This window comes from Narcine bancroftii, chromosome 5 (assembly GCF_036971445.1).
Source record: "Narcine bancroftii isolate sNarBan1 chromosome 5, sNarBan1.hap1, whole genome shotgun sequence".
Classification (NCBI taxonomy): Eukaryota; Metazoa; Chordata; class Chondrichthyes; order Torpediniformes; family Narcinidae; genus Narcine; species Narcine bancroftii.
In genome coordinates this window covers 253,921,160-253,928,975 of record NC_091473.1, presented here as the reverse complement: position 1 = coordinate 253,928,975, position 7,816 = coordinate 253,921,160, and positions in this window count along the sequence as shown.

Sequence of the window (7,816 nt, the reverse complement as noted above, 5' to 3'; positions counted from 1 at the left end):
CATCTGGAATGCACTGCCAGAGAAGGTGGTGGAATAAGATATACTTGCCACTCTGGAGTAGCTGGTAGAGCTCCAGTGATCTGGGTTCGATCCTGACCTTGCTGCTGTTGGTGTGGAGTTTGCACGTTCTTGCTATCAATGTGTGGGATTTCCCCTTGTGCTCCGGTTGCCTCCCACATTTCAAAGACATGCATGTTTGTATGTTGCCACTTGTGTGTTTGACGTGTAGAATCTGGGAAAAGAGAGAGTCCAGAATGTACCTGGGGTTGATCAGTGGTAAAAGTGATGGCCAGTGGGCCGAGTTCCTCATTCCATGTCTCTCCAGGATCATCTTCTCTTTTAATCCTCTGTGACATCAACTGCTTGAACCCCAAGTTCTGGAGCTCTGTCCCTCGACCTTTCCCTTCTCCTCTTTGAAGACACTCTTCCAGCATGTATCATTTTGACTGTCAATCTCTTTCTCTCCCCTCACATTCTCTCTTTCTTTGATAATCTCATGTTCTCTCCTTTTCCCTATATTTCTCTCTCTCCCTTTCCGTCTTTCTATCACAATCTCTTATTCTCTATCTCTCACTCCCATCCCAAGAGATCCATGTCATGTTGCACCATTGTTTCTTCAATAATGCATCTGTGAAGAGGTTTGGGAGATTTGGTGTTGTTGGACGGGTGATATAGTGTTTTGGTGTTGTTGTAAGGTAGCGGAAGAGTCAATTTCTGTGCCCAGTCTGTCTTATCACCGTATGGTGAATTGAAATTCACTAAGTCGCAACATCAGAATTTATTGTCATGAACATATCACAAAATTCATTGTTATGCAGAAGTGTCTCAGATGCAAATACTACTCTAAGTTACATTTAAAAATAAATAAGTTTGTGGTTCATTGTCCATTCAGAAATCTGATGGCGGAGGGGAAGAAGCTGTCACTGTAATGTTGGGTGTTCGTCTTCAGGCCCCTGTACCTCCGTCCTGATGGTAGCAGAGTGAAGAGGGCATGGCCTGGGTGGTGGGGGTCCTTGATGATAAAGGTTGCCTTCTTAAGACACCATCTCTTGTAGACGTCCTCGATGGAGTGAAGACTGATGCCTGTGATGGCGCTGGTCATGTTCACAACTCTATGCATTGACACCTCCGTACCAGACAGTGATGCAACCAGACAGAACGTTCTCCACCGTGCACCTATAGAAATTGGCAAGTCTTTGGTGACCTACCGAACCTCTTCAAACTCCTCACAGGCAATAGCCAATTGGCGAGCCTTCTTCATGACTGCATCAACGTAGCTTACATTTCACCAACACGGCTGTTTGAATTGGAAATCTTTGTGTTAATTCTCATTTAGTCGCACTAAATAGATTCCATTGGAGTGTAGTTGGGTTGATTTATCATTGAAGCTTTGAATAACTAACCTGTTTGGTATTTCCAACCCAGCATATTCATGTCCAGAACAATGGCTTCTTATCTTGTCAAAAGCACAATTTCAGAGCGGTCGCTTGGCTTACGTGACCTTTTATGTCTCTGGAGATGCTGAGTGTGAAGACTATTTGTTTGAAACAGCAGTGCGGAGTGCCAAGAATACGAAAAGCAATGACGGCATTTTCCAAGATGGACGTGAACTGAAATCAATAGGAAAGGTTCATCAGCGTCCAGCAATCTGTGATTGCAGGATCCATTGATGTTTCTCATTCGATTGAAGCCTGCTTAGCCCACAGTAACCTTTGTTGTTGTGATTGCATTGGCAGGTTATACCACATTCTGGCGAGCATGAGATGCAAATACAAAAACAAATCAGCAGATGATTAAATGGGAAGAAGGAGTTTTTTGGGGTCGGAATACGAGTCAGCGCAACATTGAGGGCCGAAAGGCCTGTACTGTGCTGCAGTGTTCTAGTAAAACACACACACAGCTGGAGAAACTCAGCAGGCCAAGCAGCGTCCTTTATGTCACAAAGGTAAATATGCAGAACAGACGTTTCGGGCTTCAGCCCCTCATCAAGGTACGGGAAAATGTCGGCAGGCGTCCGAACGAAAGAGTAGTGGAGGGGAGAAGGGGTGGTCTCAAGGCAGGAGGTGATAGGTGGAGAAGGGAGGAAGGGGGCAGCAGAGGTCAAGGGGAGGAGGGATGGCTGGGTGAGGGGGACGGGGAAGGGAGGGAGGAGAACTGGGAAGGGAAGGGGGGGAAGGAAGCAGGTTAGCTGAACAAAAATTGAAAGTGCTGGAAAAAAATCTGAGCAATTACACACAAATACAACAAGATTCTGCTGGGGTACCGTGGAGGGCATTCTGACTGGATGCATTACTGTTTGGTATGGAGGTGCAGGTAAAAACTCCAGAGAGTTGTGAACTCACCCTGTGACCTCACGGGCACCAGTCTCCACACCATCGAGGACCTATACAAGAAGCGGTGCCTCTGGAAAGCAACCTCTATCCTCAAGGACCCACCATCCCAGGCCATGCCCTCTTCTCACTGCTACATCAGGAAGAAGGCCCAGGAGCCTGGACAAGTCCGCAGCGGCACAAGGACAGCTTCTTCCCCTCTGCCATCGGCATGGACAATGCACCACAGACACTGCCTGACTTACTTTTCTTTTGCACTAATTTATTTATTTTTTATATGTAATTTATAGCAGTATTTGCATCTGTGATCCTGCCACAAAAAGATGAATTCTGTGTCGAGTTCATGACAGTAAATTCTGATCCTGATCCTGACCTGACGTTTAATTTTGGACTGCCAGCCTTTCTACTTTGTATGTGGCAGAGCACCTCTGAGAAATAAATATTGAAAACCTCTCAGCTACGTCGTTTAGTTCAAGTCATTTTGATCAAGATTTGCCTTGGAGCACTTCTTACCATGACCTTGGTTGCGTTATTATCATCTCACACTTTAAGAATCTTACAAAGGAGAAAATAAAAAAAAGACAGATAAGATATTGACATTTCCCTGGGTCAGAACCATTGCTTTCTTAATGGTGGGGATTGGGGGGGTGGGTGGGTGTCCCTGTGTAACACTGCCCTCATTAACTGCTGCTACTATATTCCTCCTCTCATACATCTATGAAATCTGCCTGGAGTGCTTCTCATTTAAGAATGGATGTGTTGACATTATAAGGATGATTCTGCGAATAAAAGGATTAGCATATGAGGAGGTGAAAACACATCGCTGGATACAGAAATGACATTTCGGGCTAGAGCCCTTCATCGAGGTGTGGAAAAATGTCAGCGGGCGTCCGAACAAAAGGGTATGGGGAGAGGCGTGGTCGTAAAGGCGGGAGGTCATAGGCGGAGAAGGGAGGAAGGGCAGAGTGTTTTATGGCTTGTGGTCTGTACTCGTTGGAATTTAGGAGAACGAGGGGAGATTTATTTGAAACATTTCGAATGCTGAAAGGCATGGACAGATTAGATTTAGAAAGGTGGTTTCCCACGGTGGGAGAGTCTAGGACAAGAGGGCACAAGTTCAGGATTGAAGGGTTTCCACTTAGAACAAAGAAGTGGAGGAATTTCTTCAGCCAGAGGGCAATGAATCTGTGGAGTTTGTTGCCAGAGGTGGTTGTGGAGGCCGGGTCATTGGGTTTATTTAAGGCAGAGATTGATGGGTTCTTGATTAACCAGGGTATCAAAGGTTATGGGGAGAAGGCCGGGCAGTGGGGCTGAGTGGGGAAATGGATCAACTTTATAAAAACATTTTCAAGATGCAAGATTCCTTTATTGTTATGTAATAGTTACAAAGCAAGTAACACATTTGAATTTTCCCTGCCATAAGGCAGAGTCGGCATGACTATTGCCCAGTGCCCCTTACAGTAAGAGAGGAAAAGTCACTGAAACAGGCCCTTCAGCCCAAATCAGCCATGCTGACCGGGTCATGGACCTGAGAGGCAATTGGGACTAGCCCCCTGGGTTTTCCTGCATGAACACCTCTGTCAAAAGCATCAGCTGCAATTCGCCTCCCTCTCTCAGCACCAGCACCTCCCCTTACTCCCCACACTCTCCCTTCCCTGCAACATAAAAACATTTATTTGTTCCTTTTTCATACTGCTGACAAAGGTCATTGACCTGAAACATTTCCTCTGCTTCTCTCTCCACAGATGCCTGCCTGACCTAATTATTGAGTATCTCCAAATTCTCTTCACTGAACGTGATTGCCTTTCGTAGTCTAGGATGCATTTAAAACTGGCCCAGGCTTATTGGGTGAAAGACTTATTGGAATGGGAAATGCAGAGGGTGGTGGGAGTGTGGAATGAGCTGCCAGCTGAAGTTTTAATTTTCTTTAAAACTCAAATCAATACTCATTGATTCTGGGTGGGGATTTCAACTGCTCTTTTTATTCGGTTTTAGATTGGTCTTTGAGACCAACTGCCCTCCAAGCCCTTTGCTTTTTGACCCAAGTACAGAACCTGTGTGCTAGTAGAGATTTTAGTGGTATATTTAGAAAAGGAATTGAACAAAAAGTTTCCCTATTTGCTTTTTATTTCCATTCCTGTGATTTCATTACCAAGTTGTTTGCCCAATTTAGTTTGCTTTCAGGGTATAAAATAAATTTTTGTAAGAATGAATTGAAGGGATGTTTTAGTAATCCATGCTAATTTCCCTTTGAAAATAGTTAAAGACCAATTCAAATATCTGGGAATTATAATTACTAAAAGTTGTAAAAACACATTGAAAGATCATTTTTCAGTATTAGCTAACCAGATATCTGGTTCGCTATCGATCAAGCACATTAGACAGAGGTTGTGATTAATAGGCTTAAGACATCAACACATCACACATATTGCTGGCCTGGTTGCAAGGCAGGTACTGAGGGAGGGGTTTGGGCATAACAGCCTTTATGGGGATTTCTGGGAGGGGGGAAGGAGTCACAGATTCAGGCGGTGGGCCAGCCCATACAGTAATACATAATAGCTATACAGTGGTTCTACCTTGGGATCTTGGATCCCAAGATCGTGTTCTAGGGCGAGCTCTCCACTGGCCACCGTGACAGAGGTGCACCAAAGAAGAGGTACAAGGACTGCCTAAAGAAAGCTCTTGGTGCCTGCCCCATTGACCACCGCCAGTGGGCTGATGTTGCCTCCAACCGTGCATCTTGGCGCCTCACAGTTCGGCGGGCAGCAACCTCCTTTGAAGAAGACCGCAGAGCCCACCTCACTGACAAAAGACAAAGGAGGAAAAACACCCAACCCCAACCCACCCATTTTCCCTTGCAACCGTGTCTGCCTGTCCCGCATCGGACTTGTCAGCCACAATCGAGCCTGCAGCTTGTCCGCGAAGCCAAGCCAAAGAAAGAAAGAGAGAGGTTCTACCACACAGACCAAAGAATTATTATTGGGATCCTTATGACTTGAAAATGATTGGACGTATTAATGAAATTAAAATGAACATTTTAACATAACATAACAACAATTTACAGCACGGAAACAGGCCATTAGGCCCTTCTAGTCCGCATTTTGCCGAAACTTTTATACGTTTCAATCTTTACCAGTTTTCATTCCTAAAACTTGTTTTAATTAATTAGACTCAATCATTTCTTTGTATATATGGCAAGGTAAGCAACCCTGTATAAACAAGGTCTATCTTCAGAAGACCAAAAGGAATGGGGGATTTTATTATTGGGCAGTTAATATATAAAAATTAGGATTGCTATTACATTTTGATATTTTAGATGATCAACCCCCCTTGGGTAAAAATGGAACTGAGTTTTTCCAAATATTGAACTACGTTTATACTCCTCTTATCTTTCTCTGTTTCAAAATTAACGGACAATCCGATAATGAGACATAGGCTGAGAATATGGGCACAGGTTAGGAAATATCTTAATGCTTCTTTTGCTCTAAAGAATAATCATTTTCCACTTTCTATCTTGGATGCAGGTTTTGGGGGTGGTGGGGTTGGATTGGGAATAAAATGTTTTAAGGATCTATGAATTCGAGGCAATTTCGCTTCTTTTGAACAATTAACAGTTAAATTCAACCTTCCCAATAGGCATTTGTTCAGATATCTACAAATTCGACATTTTGTTTAGTCTAAATTCTCTGACTTTTCTCGAATTCCTGATTCCAATGTTCTTGATTTATTTTTTGATTTAAAGTTTTCCCCTGGTGGATCGTTAGCAATTATTTATAGAGATTTGATGCACCTAAGAATATGTTCAGGGATGAACAGGAACGAGATTTGAATACATCAAGATCAGATGAAAAATTGGGATACTTTGTTTGATCTGATTAATAAAACTTAATTCTGTGCACGAAATTGTTTAATACAATTTAAAGTTGTACATAGAATACATACGTCCAAAGTTAGATGATCTCGTTTTTATCCAGATCCATGATGAGACAAATGTAAAATTTTTGAGGCCTCTCTGATTCATATGTTCTGGGAATGTCCAGAACGACAAGAATATTGCGAACAATTCTTTAAAACTCGATGACAGATTCTTAAAATTAAATTAGAACCGTGTCCATTTATTGCTTTGATTGGCTATTCTCCAGAAGAGAGGATTTCCTTCAATTCAACTTAAAAAAGAATAGCGACTTTTACTTCAGTGACAGCCAGACGAGCAATTTGGATCAGATGGAGAGACAACAGATCACCAGCTCATATGCAACAGGTACAGGATGTTTTGTCTTGCTTGAGTTTGGAGGAAATTAGATCTAATGTTAGAGATCAAGGTTGAATTTGACATGAGCATAATTTGATGACTTAGGCGGGGGTGCTCTGGGGGTTTCGATCCGATATCCGAGAGCCGATACTCGATTCTTTACAATTGATTTGCTGGTGGCCGAGTTTAGTGGGAGGGGTTCGATTAGTATGGGGCGGTGGGGTTCTTTTTCCTTTTGTTTTTTTTAATAACTAGCAAAGATCGGTCTATTTGCATAATCACAAGGTATATCTCAGTATTAGAACATGAGGTGAAATTCCCATAAGAATTTTTCACTTTTTTGGGGAATTATATAAGACAATGTATAATTGATTATGTGACTCATTCTCAGTATTGTGTTATATAAAGCTATATAATTAATTAATATCTATAGACATGTAGTAGTTCTCTCTATCAAATTAATAAAAATATTTTCAAAAGAACAAGATCATATTAGACGTACAGCACGGTCGTAGGTATAGGCTATTTCGGCCCACGAACCCGTGCCGCCCAATTTACCTACAACCCCGTACATTTTGAAGGGTGGGAGGAAACGGGAGCCCCCGGGGAAAACCCATGCAGACACGGGGAGAACAGAGAGACTCCTTACAGACAGCGCGGGATTCGAATCCCGATCCCGATTGCTGGCGCTGTAAAGTCGTTGTGCTAACCGCTACGTCAACCATGTCAGTGAATGCAGACTCAATTTTGATGTTTAAGAACATTTTGGACAGGTACGTGAATGGGAGGGGATTGGAGGCTATGGTCCAGGTGGGACTAGGTGGAATAATAGCTTGGAATGGACTCGATGGGTCTGTGCTGCAGTGTTGTAGAGCCGGGTTCGATAATCTTGTATCTGATATCACTGCTATACCTTTTACGAATAAAAACACTCAAAATTTGTTTTTAAAGTGAGCAGCAAAGTCCTGGCTCCCTAGAAACAGATCGATTCTATTTCTGTAGAGATGCTCTGCCTTTCAAACCATAGCCGATATCTTCTTCCTTCCAACCCCATTCTCCTGCCTTCTTCCCATGGCCTTACTAATCAAAAACTCCTCAACCTTTGCTTTAAATTTACCCAAGGAAATGGCCTCCACAGCTGTCTGTGGTACAGAATATTTACTTGCTTGAATTTTTAAATTTAATGGTTTCCAGCCATTGCAACCTGTGCCACCCAAATTAACCTACAGTCCCA